Genomic DNA, 19,144 nt, shown 5'->3' on the forward strand with positions numbered 1-19,144 from the left:
TTTTGGACAGATCATTTAATCTGCTGGGAATGTGTCCTTGTCTCCAAAAAGGGGTCATTCTACTAGTCTCTAAGGTTCCTTCCAACTTCAAATCTATATTTCTATAATCTGTTATCACATACTGTCTTGTCTGATTATGATTTGTGTAGATATTGTTCTCTTTTTTTGCTTTGCAGATTTTTTTTTTACTTTTCACATTCATTTTTACATGTGCAGAATTATACCTTGTGTATAATAACTGTAAAAGCAATTCAAGTTTTCTGGACTGAATTGAAATGACTGGAGTCACTGTAGTTTGCCATTGGAAGGGAGAGTACTTCTGTCCAATCCTCAAGTGCTGAATCTTGGGCTGTAGGAAGCCCAGTTATTCTCCTTTTCCTAATAAAAATATCTTTTTGTAGTTAGAATCTTTCCCTCAATTCCCCCTCCAAGAATGTGAAGGTGTATTGCTTCTATGGGAAGATCTACCTTTCTAGCCTCTCCCCCCCAATACTATGATGATCAGTTGTTCATCTAGGCTTTTCCTAGAATATCTTATTTTGATTTATGCTTTTGCTTATCTCTAAAACATAATCCTTCGAAATTTTAGTCCAAGCCTCTACGTTTCTAGCCACCACACTTTGAGTTTATCTCTCTCATTCCTGAAATACTAGAGAATTGAAAAGGACACATTTTCACTTGTGTGAAAATTCACTTAGGCTCACTTATTCAGGAATTGTTTTGAGATCCTGTGACAATAATAACTTACATGTATATATTTATTTGAGGTTACAAAGTGTTTCAATAAATACCCTGTGAGCTAAGAAGGATCACAGATCTAGTCCTTGAAGGGACCTTAGAGGAAATCTAGGCTAACCTCTCCTTTTACGGTTGAGGACACTGAGGCCCAGTCAGGTTAACTGACTTGCCTATGGTCACACAGGTAGTGATGAGACTCCAATGTAGAGCTCCTTCAAATGCAGCATTCTGCTATACTTCCTTTTTAATCTTTACGGATGAACAACTTCTGTTGTTTTAACTTTTCAAATTATTGTTGCGGTAAGCTTTCACAGTAAAAAAAAATGGTGTCTTATTCATCTTTGCAACCTCCATAGTGTCTTGAACATAGTAGGAACTGGTTAAATATTTGTGGATTGATTGGTGGTAGGAAATGAGTTTCCATCCTGTAAGCCAAAGACAGTTTGTTTGTTTGTTTGTTTTTTGTTTTCCTGGAAGAGGGACAACCCAGTGTTTCGTATTAAAGGAGGAGGAAAGTCCATAGGTGAGGAGGACCTTAAGGGACGCCAATATACGCAATGATTATGACACCCCTCCCTCAAACCTTCCGCCAGCTCTGTGTGCCAGAATCCTTCTATTTGGCTGGGGATTGAGGTGGGGGGATGGGGGAGACGGGGCGGGGAGGAGGGGACTGTCAACAGAGGACGCTTGGAATTTGTCCCCTTGGCAGAGTCAGGAAGCAGCTTCTTTGCTTCTTCATCTTGTTGCTGATCCTGCGGAGTGGAGAGGGGCCCCTCCCCCCCTCCTCCCTTTTTCTGGCTCTTTATGTTCTGCAAGGGGGGGGGCGGGGGAAAGGGGTGGAATTTGTCCATCAGGCTTCCCGGAGCCGCAGACTGGGTCCTGCGCCCTTCGTCCATTTCTCCCTCTGTACCCTTTCCATTCCTTTTGGCTGGAGGCTTCTCCCCTCCTCCCATCCCCAATCCCTTTCTCGCCCTCATACTCCGCTGGCGCGCGCACAACAGGACCCCGGCACGTGGACGCGCGGGAAGAGGCGGTAGCGGCGGCGGCCGAGGCTGCTGCTGCTGCTGCTGCTGCTACTGCTACTGCTGCTGCTATTCCTATTGCCCAAACCCGCTCGAGCCTTGGCTGCTGCTGCCCTCTCAGTCTCTAGCCGGAACCCAGCAGAGCATCAAGGGAAACAGGGAGCTGGCAGAGAGCAGTGCAAGCACAGAGAGGGGGAGGGAGAGAGAGAGAGGACATCGCGGAAAGGGGAATTGGGGGAGGCGGGTGGGTAGGGGAGGGAGAGCCCTAAAGCCCAAAGCTGGGAGCAAAAAGGAGAAAACCCCGCTCTTCGGCCCCCGCCCTCCTTCCCCGCCTTTCTTTCTTCCTCCCTCCCTCCTTCTCTCCCTCCCTGCCTGCCTGTCTGCCGGAAAGCACGATGCAGCGGCGCTCTGGGTAGGCGGCGGCCGGCGGGAGCGGACAGAGGTTTCCCCGCAGCTGTCAAGGCGTCCGGCTGCTCCCTCCGGCTGGGGCCTGGATTCAGGGGGCGGCCGGATCGCCAGCTCCCGGCTAGAAGCTCCAGGAGGGCTTGGGAGCTGGAGCCGGAGTCAGAGCCAGAGGAAAAGAGCGTCGGCGCATCCAGCCGGGTGCTTAAAGTCCAAGGAGAGTTGGTGCTGCTGGGGTCGGTCATCCCCATCCCCCCGCCCCGCTTCCCACCCAACTTCATTCCCAGCCCCTTCATCCCTCCCTTTCCCCCTCTCCTCCCCCAATGCTGTGGCTTCGCTGACTCGTCCAGTGGAGGGATGTGCTCCCGGCCGGGTTGCGCGCTCGCTGCCTCTCCCCTCATGGGATTGACTGCATATAGAGGCTGGAGTTGGAGCGCTTAGCTCCCGCGGAGCCGGGAGAAGAACGGAGGGGGAGCAAAAATTAACACACAGACATACATAGAAAGACCCACATAGTCCTTCCGCTGCACTTGCTGCTCGCCCTCCAGTCCCGCGAGGGGGCGGCTCCGGCCGGCGCCCAGACCAAGGGGTGAGTAGCTTGTCGCCGCGCCCAGTTCCCCACTTTAGTGCAGGCACGGTCTCTCTGAAGTTGTCTGTTTGCCCCTTTTAGGGGAAGGGGAACTAAGGCTCGGCCCAGCTTCTGAGAGGGGCAACCAAATCACTCTTCGGTTCGGGTCACTGGGGAAGTTGTCCCTTTCTCTGTCTGTGACTGGCAGTCTCGCGGAGCTCCAGCTCCACCAAACCCAGCTATCTCGTTTCATTCTCAAGAGTTGTCCCCCTCCCCCCTTGCCTCCCAGTACTGAGGCTAGTAGTAGGGATAAATGGGGAGCAGAAGGAGTGGGACACAGTGCACTGCCGATAGGCTTCTTTTGGATAATTGAAGATCCTCACTGCATCTTGAACGTGGGGTGCCCAGGTCAGGTTTTTCTCCCATTGCAATTCATCCGCAGGTTAGCAGGTAGAAAATATAAGCGCTTAGAGATCTACAGGGATGGCAGATAGGGCGCGGGAGGAGGCCGCGTGCACTTCATTAAAGGAGCGTTGAGCAGCTTGAATATTAAAAGCAGAGCGTGTGTGAGTGTGTGTATGCACTGGGGAGAGACTGGAGCGGCAGGAGGATACGCGCGTGAAATTATTCGGCTACAGGAATAGAAAACACATCCCTGAGCAGGCAACTCTAAAAAATCCAAGACCTGGAAAGGAGAAACAGGGATATCAGTGACAGCTCAGGATTTGAGGATAAGAGGGTAGAATACACAGTGGCGCTGCAGCTGGACCGAGCTTGGCAAGGACTCTGAGCATCCAACAGGTGACTGCTGGACCCAGTCTCTTAGTGACTGGGAGCCAGGGAGGGAATCCTGTCTCTGAAGCCCCCTGGCTTTTTTTTTTTTTTTTTGCTACTACTGCTCTGGGGTAAGCTGTCTCTAAATGTGGGGTAAGGAAATGCACTTCCCCTCTCCCTGTGGTTTTATTAGCCAGTCCAACTCTATGTGTACGTGTACGTGTACGTATTTGAGAGCGCACGAGCGCCATCCAAATGCAGTTGCCTTGATGCCTCTTTGAGAAAACAAGTGAACTCTCTGTTGAGGCCCTCTTTGTGTAGATGATAGAGGATGTGACTGAACTTCAAGGCAATTGAGGCCCCATTCAGAAAGGATGCAGAAGACTTGGCTGGTCCCTAGTTGGAGTGGGCAAGCTGCTGCTTCCCTCCGCACTAGCCCTTCCGGTTGTCCCAGGCTCCCTGCTTTCCCGAGTCTAAAGGCCTAAGGGCACTGTAAGCAAAATCTTTAGGAAAGCTGGAGGGGATTCCTTTTTCTGGTCCCTGACTTCTTCCTTTCACCCAGCAATGGTTGCAGCTAGCCCCTGCCCCGCCCCCTTGCTTCAAATCCCAAGATACTTGCGTGCCTGTGTGTGTGTGTGTGTGTGTGTGTGTGTGTTTGTGTGTGTGTGTGTGTGTGTGTGTGTGTGTGTGTGTGTGTGAGAGAGAGAGAGAGAGAGAGAGAGAGAGAGAGAGAGAGAGAGAGAGAGAGAGAGAGAGAGATTTGTGTGTGATGATGGCTCAAATTGCTTGCCTGAGATAGAGTTTGGTGAGAGATTAAGTTTCTCAGCTCTAAGGTCGGGACGGAAAGTGAAAGCAGTCAGAAGGAGACAAGATTCTTAACTCCTTTCAGAGCTTGTTATCTCTCTAAGTCAACAGATGTATGGAATGCAGGCAGGTATGGGTTCAAGTCCAGCAGTACTAAGAAGCTTGACCCTAGACACATTTAGGACTTTCAGAATTTCTTCTGTAATTGGTGGATAGCGATTCCAGCCAGGAAGACATAATAGATTTCAGCTGTTGGGAAGTACAAGCTATGCAAAATGCGTCGAACTGTAACTCTTATTCTTCGCTCCGCTTTTTTCTCCCGCTGCTTTTCTTTAATTGTATCCTTCCAAGCCCTACTTCCCTTTCCGCCAGCCCTTCTCCCTTTTGGAATTGTTCCCACTCCTACCCCACCCCCTAGCCCCGGAAAAAACTCGGAAACTGAGATTCCAGTCTAATAATTTTCGAGTAGTGTTGGTCCTTTGACAGAGAGCTAGTCCGTGGTATTAGCATGGGGCTCACGCATTCAAGGGAAACGTGGTCGCTGTTAGCGTCTTGTTGGCAGAGGGGGCCTCGGGATCTGCCCACTCGTCGTCATCGTCGTCTTCGTCGGATGAGCTGAGAGCAAGTTGGGGGCCATGGATTGGGTGTCAAACGAAAAGCGAGAGATTCGGAAGGGATGGAGAGAGATCAGGACAGAGCAAGTGTCGGTGATTGTTAATTTTTATAAACCACCCGAGATTCTAAAGAAGTGGACTCAATCCCTGCTCCCTATGAGGCTAGTAACTGCGGCTGTTTGCTTCACTAGGGAGTCGTGAATTACGCTGAAATTACCCTTCTCATTTAGGACTGGAATTCATTGGCTAAGACGGGAATTGCAAGTTTAGCTCTTTGTAAATTTACATGGAGATAGAAATTCCTCTTCGCGGAATTTCTCTGAGTGAATGCTTATGAGGTAATCGTGCATTCGTTCGTGGATTCATTCATTCTCCCACTCATTCACTCACTCAACAAACATATTAAGTACTGACTGTGTCTGCACAGTGCTCAGTGTCATTAAAGTGCAATAAGGTAGAGTGGACACAAACATTGTAGGAATCCCTAACCCTAAAATTTCCTCTCAGCCTAAGGTTCCTTGATATAGTGGAAAGAATACTAACCTTGGAGTGTGGAGACCTGGATTAGAAAGGAGGAGCTCTAGTGTCTCCCATCATCATATGTGAGCTTGGGCAAGTTATGCCATTTCTCTGAGCCTCAGTTTCTTCATCTGTAATGAAATTACAGTAATGCTTGCACATCTTCACATAGCTGATTGTTAGGAATTCCCTTAAAGGTTTTGTAAATGCAAGCTATCATTATTATTAATTGTCAGATGTTTCTAAACAATTCTATTTTAAGGCACTTCTTCAAAGGTATATTGTATGAAATTTCACTTTAAAGGCAGAGGACCAGAGAAGCTGTTGAAACAAATCATCACCCACTTTATTCCATTAACTAGTGGTCCCTTCAGCAAGGCAGTACCTGGTCGGAGGTGTCATGAGGCTCCCTCTACTTGAGGGCACCTTTAATTCTCTTCACTTTCAGTCCTGGGTTCTTTTCATCATACAAATGTTGCAGCTTTGCATTTTGGTTGGATGGTTTATAACCAGGACTAGAGGTAACAAGCCAAAGTAGAGGGAAGGCATACCAGTTTTAGTTGTGTTGCCTGGATTCAGTGCTATGTATTAGGAAATCTGTTGACTTATTTGAGAAGTGAACTGCACAGCATTCATATAGGCATTTGTTAAACTATTTACTTCCTTTCCTGACAGGATCAAAGCATCCTGGAAGCACAAAGTGCTTCTTAACAGCCTTAGTGTTTCTATTTGTACAAATCATTGACAAAAAGTGTCACTGGGAGGCAGGTTAGAGGGCAGTTGTGTCAAAAGCTACTTTAATCAGAGCCCTCCTAGGTTTGTGGAACCTTAGATAAGTAGTAGCAGGTGACACTCATAGATCTGACTACCAGTTGAAAATATGATAAAGAATTATTCTCCTGGGTCCCCTGTAATATCTGAATGACATGTGCTACAGATAAAAAAGAAGTGACCCTCCCTTCCCCCTCCCCCCCACACACTCCCAGGATTTCACAGTAGTCTGCTTAATTTCAATGCTGTGCTCTGCAGCATTTCAGGTATTTTCTGATCTTATTTTATTGGAAAGTGGCTAAAGGTGTCAGACTTCTTATTTAACCTACTGTTTTCTCATCTTTCCTTTGGAGATCCAAATTTATTTTCTGAGACTGTGCTTCTTTTAACCTTGACCTTTTATTTGTAGATAGTAATTGAGCTCTGGGTACTCTGACAAGCTACTGTCAAGAGTTATACTTTTTATTTTTATTTTTTGACTTGCTATAATTTAGGAATATAGATCACAAAGGCAGAATTTACCTGCATTCAAAACAGTTAATTGCAATTTCAGTGGTAAAATACTCTTTTTAAAATCTATGATTGGAAGCATCATAAATTATCTTTTTTTGGAATTTTCTTCTATTCTGTTTTTTTCCCCTCTTTTTCCCTCATTCACTCCCTGCCCCTTCTCTTTCCTCTCCTGTCCTGTCCTCTCCTGTCCTGTCCTCCCCTCCCCTCCCCTCCCCTCCCCTCCCCTCCCCTCCCCTCCCCTCCCCTCCCCTCCTCTCCTCTCCTCTCCTCTCCTCTCCCCTCCCCTCCCCTCCCCTCCCCTCCCCTCCCCTCCCCTCCCCTCCCCTCCTCTCCTCTCCTCTCCTCTCCTCTCCTCTCCTCTCCTCTCCTCTCCTCTCCTCTCCTCTCCCCTCCTCTCCTCTCCCCTCCTCTCCTCTCCCCTCCTCTCCTCTCCTCTCCTCTCCTCTCCTCTTCCTTCACTCCTCACTCCCTAGCTTCATTCCTTCCTCTATCCCTTCATTCTTTCCATTTTCTTTCTTTTGTTGTGTTAATTTAACATAGTAGATTGAATTGAAATGAGTGCTCTATTCCTTCTGTTATAATTCTCTCTATCCTTTAAAGTTCAAAGTCACATCCACCAGGAACTCTTCCCCTTTTGACTTTCCCCAAATCAAAAATTATATTTTCCTCCTTGGACTTAATATAATATTTGATTTATATTTTCTTCCATGTAGTCATCATGTTTTATTTTGTATTATAGTTATTTTGTGTATGTGACAAACATCCCTTCCTTATCTCTCCCTCCTCCCCACTGAAATCATTAAGCAGATAAAGATAATGGTGCAATGGAAAATATGTTGTATCAGAGTTGCAGAGATATTGGCTCTGAAACTTGCTACCTGGGTGAACTTGGACAAGTCATTTAATCTCACAGGGTCTTGATTTTCCCATATATAAAATGAGGGTTTTGGATTAATGACTTCTACATCCCTGTCCAGTTCTAAATTTATGTTCTTATGAAGACTGGACATATAATGCCATGAACACAATAGGTGTTTTATAAGTTAAAAATTCAAACAACTTGGAATTTGGAATTTAAAAAAAAAACCTTACCTTCTGTCTTGGAACCAAGGCAGAAGAGTGGTAAGGGCTAGGCAATGGGAGTTAAGTGACTTGCCCAGGGTCACACAGCTGGGAAGTGTCTGAGTTCAGATTTGAACCTAGGACCTCCCATCTCTAGGCCTGGCTTTCAATCCACTGAGCTACCCACATGCACCTGGAATTTGGAGATATTTTTTGTGCAGTTTGGAATGTAAAAAAGTATAATTCAAAATGACTTGATGTGGCCTTTCATTCTGAATGAGAGAGATTAAAATTCCAGAAGTAAGAACTTTAAGTTTTAGGGCAAATATGTAACTGAAGTAATAGAAAATAGAGTAAGATGATCATAGTAGTTATAAATAAATCAAGAAAATAGTGTTTGGATATATGGCATTGGGTTATTTTTAAAAATGATTTGGGGGGTGTTTTGATTTGAAAGCACTAATATGATTAATAATAACATGTAATATTTGTATAAAGGTTTGCAAAATACTTTATAAATACTATCTCATTTGAACCTCACTACAACTTTGTTAGATGTATGTTATTTTACATATTAGGAAACTGAAGGTTAGTGAGATTAAATAACATGTGCAAAGTATTAAAAACCTGTCTATGAAACCAATAGATTGGACTTTTCAGTCGTCTGTTTTTGTATCATTAAATGATATAGGCTTTCATCGATGTGGGTACTCCCCTCCAATGGCACAAATTGCAACTCATCAGTTAGACACAGAAAGAAATATTCTTCTCCCAACTCTGAAATTCAAGTCTTTTTTTATAGATTGCCTATTTTGATGCCCTTAGCATGCCACTGAAAACACTGAAGTCCAAAGAGGAGAAATAATATTCTCAAGGCTACAAGCTTATGACCAGATCTCCTTGACTCCTAGTCTAGATATTTTAAGTTTAGCTAACTGCCACTAACTTAAAGGAAAGGTAGTTCCATGTTCTGCTATGAAAGGTTGGTGATTGGTAAATATTTGTGTTCCTTGTGCCAACTGGTCCACCTTCTGAAAAATGCTAAACTTGAACTTCAACTGAGACAGATTGAGCTGTACAGGAGGATTTGCTGATGGAGCAAATTTCAGATGACAGGGAAACAGATATAAGGTTGACTTTCCAAGTCCTCTGTTAATAAGGTCTTGTGGGTTCCTGGAAAACCAAACCTCTTTTCCCAGTAAGATTACTTAGAAGGTAATGATAACTTAGGCCTTTCTTTGATGCTGTTCTGTGTTACATTTCAGGCAGATTTGAAGAAATGTGAATGTTTATTAATATTTTTCATCATTCCTAATGAAACCTGGTCAGAATTGATGGCATAGGGTCCTTGTCAAAGTTATGGATCAGAGTCCACTATATTACTCCCCAATATCACTAAAGCACTCTGTGTATGTGTGTGTGTGTTTGATTTTTTAAAAAATCACCTTGGGATATTTCTACTCTTGGGGTGCTTTGGTGTATGACTAAATGACTTGAGGCTTGCTCAACCCAAATATAGCCTCCAAAGCTGGAATATGTGCATTGCACTATGGAGTTGTTAACACGTACATCTTTGTCACATGGTGTCAATATTATGGAGATATTAAGACACAGATCATTGGTGCAGTATATTGTAGATGATCCTTTGGAAACATTATAATCAGTGCTGACAAGGCAACAGAAACTTCTTAATGTAACACCTTCTCTGCATTCAAAGAGGTTTTGTAAATCATTATCAAAAAAGTAAAAGCAAATAACCCATCAAAGAGAAGCCATAGAAAAGAGAAATGGGACATTTTTATCATGAAAGTAAGCCCCATTTAGTGTTAAATAGAAGGCTAGATGGGTAGAGACAGGAAAGACTGGCCTACTGAGATGGGTTGAAGATAATGTTGGGTAATTTGAGTAGCACCAGCAAGGACACTTGTTCTTAAAATGCCATTATCATTACCTTGTAAAAGTCCTAGATATTTCATCATTAGACATTAATCCATTGGGATATTTAAATTTTTTTCTTTTTTTCAGGAGACTATTATTAAAATACAAATACTTCTGAGTGGGGATATATGGTAAATAACTGCAGAAATCAATTTCATTAATCCCTGAACCTAGCTTGATAGTGAAATCCTGAGATAATATGACCTAAGATGTTAATCTACTTGGGAGGACTTAAGTGACTAAAGTTGAAGGGTGGTGGTTGAGCATGAAGAGAAATAGCCAAATTATTAGGTAGAGGTATTCAAGTTATCTCTAGGAATTTCTGGAATAGAACATGTTAATGATACTTAAAGTGATCACCAAGAATTCTATAACCATTATGCTTTGTTATTTAGGAACCCTGCTTGGCATAGTAGAAAGAGTCCTGGATTTGAAATAAAATTTGATTTCCAATACCAATTCTCTCAGTATCTGTATGACATTGGGAGAGACTTTGTCCCTTATCTATAAATGTAGACATTTGAACTAGATGGTCTTTAAAATCCCTTTTACCTCTAACTCTATGAATCTATGAACTTCTTATATATAGTATAGGTACTTATATATAAAACTTTAGAACTGAAAGATACCCAAAAGATCTTCTATTCCAGTCTGGAATAGGGCCATTCAGTGTAATTATCAGGGCACTTGATTTGGAGGCACAGGACTTTACTAAAAAGAACAGCTTTGTCACTGTGAACTTAAGAGTACAACTTTCTAGGTGACCTTGGTTCATTCATCTTCAAAATGGAGATTTATGATGAACAACCATTCAAGCTTTAGATCTTATGATGACCTTCATTTTACAGAAAAGGAAACTGACCAGCAATTTTATCTAATCATGTGGCAAATTCAGAATCTTATTTTCAGAGGTATGAGAAGTATGAATTTATTGGTATGGGTCTTTCTCTTCTGTTAGACTGAAAGTCTACTCAGTCCTCAGATGCCTTGAACAAAGTTGATGCTTAATAAATATTTTTTTAAGAAATCATAAATGAATGAATGGCTATTTTTGAATTTCATTTGAACCCATTTTCAATTTTATATAAAGATGGGAATGAGAAGTTGAAAGGTTAAACAAACCTATAACATGAGTTATTCTAAAACTGCATGCCCTCAGGATTATCTGAGATATTTAGATTCTCCAGGGCCTGTCTTGCTTTTATTAATTTATTATTTATTATTATTATTTTAGCAAATTCAAGTAAACAAGTAAATCAAGTAAACTTACTTTATTAAATACTATATAGAACAACTTATTCAGTGTTTCCAATGTGCAAAGCTCTATACTATATGTTGAGATGAAAATTTCAGACAAGATATGTTTTCTTCCCTTATACTTTTCCCCTCATGGTGCACACAGTGAAAGAGGGAAATATGGGGCAAACACAAATAATTTTAATACATAATATTTCATAATAATTGCAACAAAATGTAATATGAAGGATTGAGGAAAGATCATTACTGAAAATTGGGATTAGGAAAAAGTCTTATGGAGGAGGTGTTACTTAAACTGGACTTTAAAGAAAAATAAGGATTCAACAGGCAAGGAGGTAGACAAAGGACAGTGAAAGTATAAAAGGGGAGAGAATAGTTAAGCTTGATTGTAAAGCAGAATTTGTAGATAGGACTAAAAAGATAAACAGTTTTTTAGGTGTCAAAAAAGGTAGGTTGGTACCAAACTGGAAAGGACCTTGAATACATTTTGAATTTTAACTGAAATTGGCATTCCAGTAGGAGGGGATGAATTTGTATCGAGTCATACTCACTCAGTCTTTTTCTACTAAGAAGTATGTGATTACAAGATGGTTTATAGGAGCTAGTAGGAGTTGGAAGGTACCTTTTATAATCATGAAGGGATAACTAGACTGTTGTGATCTTGATCTTGGTTGTAATCTTGTCCTCATTAGCAAGCTCACCTAACCAACTGACAGTCATTTTGATGTGGTTCATAAATCCAAACACTAGAATACATCAATGCTATTTTTGATTTTGAGGGAAGAGAAAATCAACTTTGGTTTTGAGTGTGTTATTTTCATTGAACAATTTGTACCCAATTATTAACCTAATCCTTAATCAAAGCACATACATTTTAACCTTGGCTTACCTTTTCCCCATATTGCTTTCCTTTTAAAATGTAAATTTATATAATTTTACATGAAATTGTAACCTGTTCCTCCCACTACCTACCACAATGGAGCAACAACAAAAGGAAAATAAAACCCTCATCTTAAAAATATATTGACTAGAAAAATAAATTCCTACCTTAACCATGTTTGAAAATGTGTCATTCTTTCTGCTTTTTAAGTTTATCATCTCTCTCTTGAAGATGAGAATCATGTTTCATATTCATTTATCTAGACTTTTGGTTTTACATTAATCATAATTCTGAAGTTTACCAATGTTTTTTCCCTATAATTCCATTGAATAAATTACTCTTAGTTCTGTTATATTTACTCACTATATATTATTTCATAGAGGTATTTTCAGTTTCCTCTGTAATTGTCCATTTTATTATTTCTTAAGGGACAATAATAGTCCATTATATTCAAATATTATAATTTGTTTAGCCATGCACCAATGGGATACCTCCTTGGTTTCTGATTTTTGACTCCTATAAAAAAGAGCTGCTATAACTATTTTTGTATATAGAGATCCTTTTACTCCTTTTTTGATCTCTTTGGTCCAATAGTGTTATAATTAGGTCAAAAAGTAGTCACCATTTAGTAACTTTATGAACTTTGTTCCAAATTGCTTTCCAGAAAGTGTGATTCATCCTCAACCCCCATAGTCCCTCCAATATTTGTCAATTTACTCTATTTTTTCTTCTTTGGCAGTCTAATAGATGTGAGATAGAACATTAAAATTGCTTTAATTGTATTTTCTGTAATTATTAGTGATGTAGAACAGTTTTCATGTAGTTGTTGATAACTTGAATCATTTCCCATGAAAAATGACTGTTCATTCCCTTTAACCATTTATTTACTGCTAACCACATTATTTTCAGTCACCAGAAGGTTGATAAATGGAACCTTTGATTTTAACCATTTCATTTTACAGATGGGAAAACTGAGGTCCAGAAGAATGAAGTAACTTGTTCAAGCTTACATAAGAAGTGAATAGTAGGAGTCAAATGAAATATAGGATTCAAACCCAGGACTCCTCTGATTCCAAGTTTAGTTTTTTTTTCTCTTCTGTATCTATGATTAAGTAATTTTAAATAATATGTGTTGGTGATGGTGATGAAGATGATTGAATTGGGGGAAGTTTTGAGACCAAATGCCCCTTATCTTTAGAAAGATTGAAACTGCAAAGGTCAGTGGAAATGATTTAGACCATTTGCTTAGTTTTACAGATGAGAAAACTGAAATCTAAAGTAGTAGAATAATTTACTCAACATTTCATAGTGTTTCTGTGCCAAAGCTAGGCCCAGGGCCCCTGACTACTGACTCTTTTTTTGTGTCATGTCCATTTGAAAAGTTAAAGCCAATATATTTAACCAAAGAAGTAGCAGAATAATATGGCAAACTCATTTGGTCTTATACTTTAAATGTAGTCTATTTGGGCCAAGTTCCCATTTACGCATGTCTGAGTTAATGGTTCTTATGCTTTTTCTGCCAAGAATCACTTTTGGCCCTGGTGACTATTATGATAGCATCAGTAGGGGGAAAAATCTATGCAGGGCATAAAAAGCATTGATTTATACTCCTTTACCATTTCCCCCTCCCTGCCTTAGTTTGTTCATTGGGTACCATGTGGTACCTATGCTATCTCCCTCTTCTATAAAAGGAGTGTGTGTGTGTGTGTGTGTGTGGGGTGATGACTCATGTTTCAAACAGTTTGATGGAAGTGCCAAATATGGAGCCAAGTGCCATGTTGAATTCTCAAAGAGTTTCTACTGAGTGATGTGAAAATTGTGGCCAGAGGGCAGAATTTTGACTCTATATCTAGTATTGTTCTTTTGTTATATTTGATAGGAGAGAAAAAATGGTGAAGCCAGGGAGCTTGGGGCCATATGAGAATGTCTCTAAGGCCCCTTCCATCTCTAGGCCCTATGATCCTGTGTCAGGGGGATTCCCTGTGTCCTCAGATGAGGAAATGAAAGGCAACTTTCAAATGTTTTTTTTTTTCCTGGAGTTTCAGAATTTCTGCAACTCTTCTCTTTACTTCCATTCCTAGTGATAATACATCATGTTGGAAAGGACTGTTTTAATGCTACTATAGAGGTGTGCAGTAAAAATGAAATATTACATTTGATCTATCCCAGCAGGTGCTGTCTCATAGGTTTTCAGAAGGGAATGCTGCTATTATGGTATTGTCTTGCACTTTCCTTCTAAATTATAGGGAAACCAATTGTCTTTTAAAGGAGTTGGGATTTTTCCATGCTATATTTGTGACTGAAACCCTTCCTTGTTTGAGAAAATTCTTTGGAAAATCATGATATGTTAACTTTTCAGGCTGCCAACAGAAAAAGTAGGGACTTTTTGAAAACCATTGAAAGCATGACTTTCTGATTGGATGGCAGACAACTAGACAAATTCAGCTGACATTATGAAAGGAACAAGAATCTAATTTCCAACTTGGCTGTTTTGTGTTAGAAATTACAGGGAAACAAATTTTCTGTGTGATCAATATTTTAGATTTTAAAAAATTCTTTCAGAGAAAACATCAAAATTTAAATATACTTCAGAGGATATGTTATCTCTTTGGAGTAGTGCAGAGTACATCTCCAAGTCTTATTTTTTTATGAATTGATATAACTAAAATAACACATCATCTGAAAGCTATCTCTTTTACCATGTTTCCTAAAAGATATTTTAACGATCCTCCCTGACCAATGACATCCTGTATGCTATATACTTTCCTAGAACCCTATACCAATGTCTCATCATGGCATAAGGGTGACTGTGTTTCCAAGGGCAATGCCAACAAATTATAAGCTCTAGATATCTACTATCCATTTGAAAAAGTTTTGAATACAATCAGTAGTGGACTACATGTCAGTTGGCCATCTATATTCAGAGATACCTATCTCCAGTTGGTTTCAACATAATGGATCTTTTTTTCTTTTGATCTCAACATAATACATTTGCCCTCATCACCAATTAGTGTGAACTTGGGTAGAAGCCATCTAAATCACCTTTCTACTCATGACCTAAGTATGTAATTAAAGTTTTATTTTTATCAGGCCTGTGTTCAGGCATTTTATAGAATTGGAAAGTCCATATATTCCCCAATGAGGTTAGAAAGATCATATAGATATGTATACATACTACATACAGACAGACACACATGTCAAATGGATACGTGCAGTGTGCATGTGTATACAAATACACACATGTATTTATATACACACATGCTTACATATATATGCCTATTGAGAGAAGGATCTCTCTTTTACCTTTCTTTGTAGTCTAAGCACTTACCATAGTCTCTGGCACATAGTAGACACCTAACAAATGCTTGTTGAGTTTGCTTTCAATATACCTCTATTTTTCTGTCTGTCTATCTCTGAAAAGATTTACACCAGCACTATTTGTAATAGCAATGAACTAAAAACCAGGCAGATGACTATTAGTTAAGGTTATGGTAGATGAATATAATAGGATATTATTATATATAAGAAATGATGAATTCAAGGAAACATGGGAAGATTTATGTGTACTGAGGCAAACTGAAGTAGGCAGAACCAAGAAAACAATAATCACAACTACAATATAATTAAAAAGAACAATCAAAATGAATCTGATTGATGCACAATTATAATGTTAAATCTGAGCCCCAAAAGATGAAAAGTGTTCTTTCCTTTATACTTTGCCCAGGTGAACCATGAATGTAGAACATTATATATACTGTCTGACTGTTTTTCTGAACTGATTTTCCCTCTCTTTTTTATTCTTTGTTGCAAGGATGATTCTCTGGATAGGGGACAGGAAGAGATATTTTTAGAAATAAAGGTCATATAAGAACAAAAAATATCAGTAACTATTTAAAAGGGCAAGAAGTAGAGGTTCATAAATAGATTTGCAACATATAAACATTTGATCAGAGAAGACCACTTTCTTTGCTTTCCCCCTCCCCTTCCCCACCCCACCATGGCTCCTGGTTGACTGAGTATCCATCAACATCATCCATACACTGATGGTTTTAACTGGGGGATATGCCCTGCTAGGTGACGTGATGCTGACTGATGGTACAGAATGCTGTAGGTGGGACTCGCAGAACCTTAGAAGGGTATGGACTTGTCCTCTTCCCTTACTCCCTGCTAAGGCAGGCAGTCTCTAGCAAAGTGTCTAGAGAAAGGAAATCTAGGCTACTATTCTGTGACTATGAGAATGAGTGAATCCTTCTGATTCTAAGACTGCTTTTAAGTAGAATCTTTACCATCTTTAAAGTAACCATGAATACAGGAAAGGGAGGAGAATTTTACAGCTAGGTTTCAAGTGACTTCAAATGGATAATGCCTTATGATATCTCAACTAAAGTTCTCCAAGTGCACTGTTAATGTCCATGTTAACTGAACCATGGCAAGCAGGCATCTCATATATAAGGGAAACCACATGGTACAGTGAAAAGAATACTGAATTTGGAGTCAAAGGGCTTGAGTGCAAATCCTTGTTCTGTACATGATTCATTTTTATGGGCATGTTTCCTCATTTGAAAAATGTACCAGATAATCTTTAAGACCCCTTATAGTTCTCAATTAAATAATTTTGCTTTACAGATAAAAAATGTGAAGGGCAAAAATAGTTTTTTCTCTAGTATTCCATGGCTATCCAAGGAATTAGAAACCCTGGCACAGAAGAAAGTTCACTGACTCTCATAGAAGAGGACTTGAATTTGAATTCTACTTTCCTACTTAGCACCTGTGTGGCCTTAGGCAAGTCAATACCTTTCTGAGTCAGTTTACTGTTTTATAAAATGAAGGTATTAGGTTATATGACAACTGAGTTTTATTTCAGTCCTTCAACTGTGAACCTCAAACTTACCTCCAGAATCTAAGGATTCCAGTTTAAAAGAACCTGAGGACCACTTTTTCTCTTAAATTATCCATCATCACCAAGCATTTGTTAACTGTTTACTCCATTTCAGGTACTTTACCTGGTGACACCCAGAAAGGCAAAAACATGCTCCAAATGTCTTCACAGAGCTCACATTCTAATAATGGTGGGGACAACATGCAAAAAACTGTATATGTTATTTCTCTCTCTCTCTCTCTCTCTCTCTCTCTCTCTCTCTCTCTCTCTCTATATATATATATATATATACACACATACACAGGTACACACAGATATACATGTACACATTATTGACATACTATAAATACACATATATGTATTAAAATGTGTACATTGATATCTCTGTCTAAACAGTACTTATGTACATATATAGGTAAAATCACTGGATTTATAGTCAGGAAGATATGAATTCATATCTTATTCTAGAAAATTACTAGCTGTGTGATCCTCTATTGTCACTTAAACTCAATCTCATTTTCCTCATGTATAAAATAAAAAGAAGAGAAGAGTAGTACCTTCTATCCATGGCTATTGTGAGAATATAATGAGATAACATATTCACAGCACTTTGGAACTTCAAATGTTATATAAATGCTATTTACTTCCTCTTCTCTTCTCTTCTCTTCTCTTCTCTTCTCTTCTCTTCTCTTCTCTTCTCTTCTCTTCTCTTCTCTTCTCTTCTCTTCTCTCTCACTCTATCTGTCTTTCTCTCTCTGTCTTTGTAATTATACAAACACACTTTCTAGTGAAGTGGAGTTTAATATCAGAAGGAAAGCAGACACATAGAGTAGGAAGTGGGAATAGATACTTGGAAAAGGTTTCTGGTAGAGATGGTATTTGAGCTGGCTCTTAAAGGTAGCCAGGGGAATCAGGAAGTGTAGGTAAGGAGGGAGATCATTTCAGGCATGGGGACAGCCCATGAGATGGGTAAAGTCAGCAGATGGAGTCTCATGTGAGAGGAATGAGAAGGCCAATTTCTCTAGATCTTAGAGCACATGGAGAGGAGTGAATTGTAAAAAGATTGAGGGGTAGGAGTGGTTCAAATGCTTTAATAGCCAACCAGAGGAATTATATGCACAAGTATCCCTTTTCACACTGTGGAGAATAGGGGATTGGCATTCATGGGATCTGGAAAATCCCTGCAAAGATTTTTAGCCCTCCCTTTATAAAAAAAAAAAAAGTTGTTTGAATTTTTTTCTTTTTCTTTTTCTGGAATATTTACAGTAAAATGAATTGTGTATATTTATGGTATTAAAAGATAAAATATGTTGATATTATACAATATTGTACATATATTTTATGCATTTCTGAGTTTCTTAACTTTTTCTGTATCATCTGCTGACCTTCTGTGTTTTCATCTATGGCTTATGCAAAAGTCTCCCCAAATTCCCCTTTGATTTCTTATGCTGACCCACAATATATAGAAATGGTGATGGAGAAAGTTACAGTATTGAAGGGATACCTGTACTGTGTATATGATTATGCATGTGTGTGCACACATGTATGTAGCAAAACATGTTAAACCCAGCTTGTACCTCTAATGCTTCTTTTGCTAGAGGTGTGTAAAACATTGGACTTTATGTAGAGGGAATTACAACAATTTGGGGATAAGAGGGAAAGAAAAAAGAAAGAAAACAAAAAAGATTGATAGATGCATTGACAAAAAGCCAATTGGAGGTACTCCCCTTTGGCATAAGAGTTTCATTGTAGTAACAATTATTTACAAAGACATTCACATCATCACAAGTTGCATCATTTAGCCCATGTCATGCTTATTGTTTTTTAAATCAGCTTCTCTGATCTATCCACCCATTTAAAACTTATTTTTCTTTCAAAGCTCACCTGGTCTCGTCTTACTTGCAATGGTATTCAGGGATCTCCCTGCCTATTAAACTCCAAGCCCTTAATTTGGAATTTATCATGTACCTTCTTTTTTATTAGTTATATTTTTAGATGTATGTCATATCTTACCAAATAAACTGTAATCTTTATGCGATTCTTTCTTATACTGTTATCTCCTAATAGATGTAAAAATATACATTTTTTTCAATATATATATATCTGCTCTATAATGAAAAATATAACATCTATGGGGGAAATGAATAGAGTTTCCTTTCTACCATCCCCCCACTTCTAACACTCTTCATCTTTCTAATATATTCATTTTAAATAATGTAGCTAATTTTCCTATGTCGTTATTTTAGTTAAAAGCATATTTTCTTTTAATATTTCAATGTTTTAAAGAAAATGACAAGCAATGTCATCAGGGACAAGTATGATAGGAATGAAAGATGGTCTGGTCACGTTGCGAGGATTTGGGATGATAAAATATCCATCCAGCAAACTGGTATTCTTATTGTG

The 19,144-nt window shown here is 39.6% G+C and overlaps 1 protein-coding gene across 3 annotated transcripts in view; it reads left to right on the top strand.

Moving 5' to 3' along the window:
* Nucleotides 1–2,263: 2,263 nt before the first annotated feature.
* Nucleotides 2,264–19,144, top strand: part of SGCD (sarcoglycan delta) — a 1,484,556-nt gene continuing 1,467,675 nt past the window's right edge. For 2 of the 3 annotated variants that reach the window (XM_056821905.1, XM_056821897.1), the window contains exon 1: nt 2,264–2,751. The gene's annotated coding sequence lies outside the window, so the exon portion shown is untranslated. The remainder of the gene's footprint in view (nt 2,752–19,144) is intronic. The other variant, XM_056821913.1, reaches the window with a different exon arrangement.

The sequence above is a fragment of the Monodelphis domestica genome, chromosome 1 (assembly GCF_027887165.1).
Source record: "Monodelphis domestica isolate mMonDom1 chromosome 1, mMonDom1.pri, whole genome shotgun sequence".
Classification (NCBI taxonomy): domain Eukaryota; kingdom Metazoa; phylum Chordata; class Mammalia; order Didelphimorphia; family Didelphidae; genus Monodelphis; species Monodelphis domestica.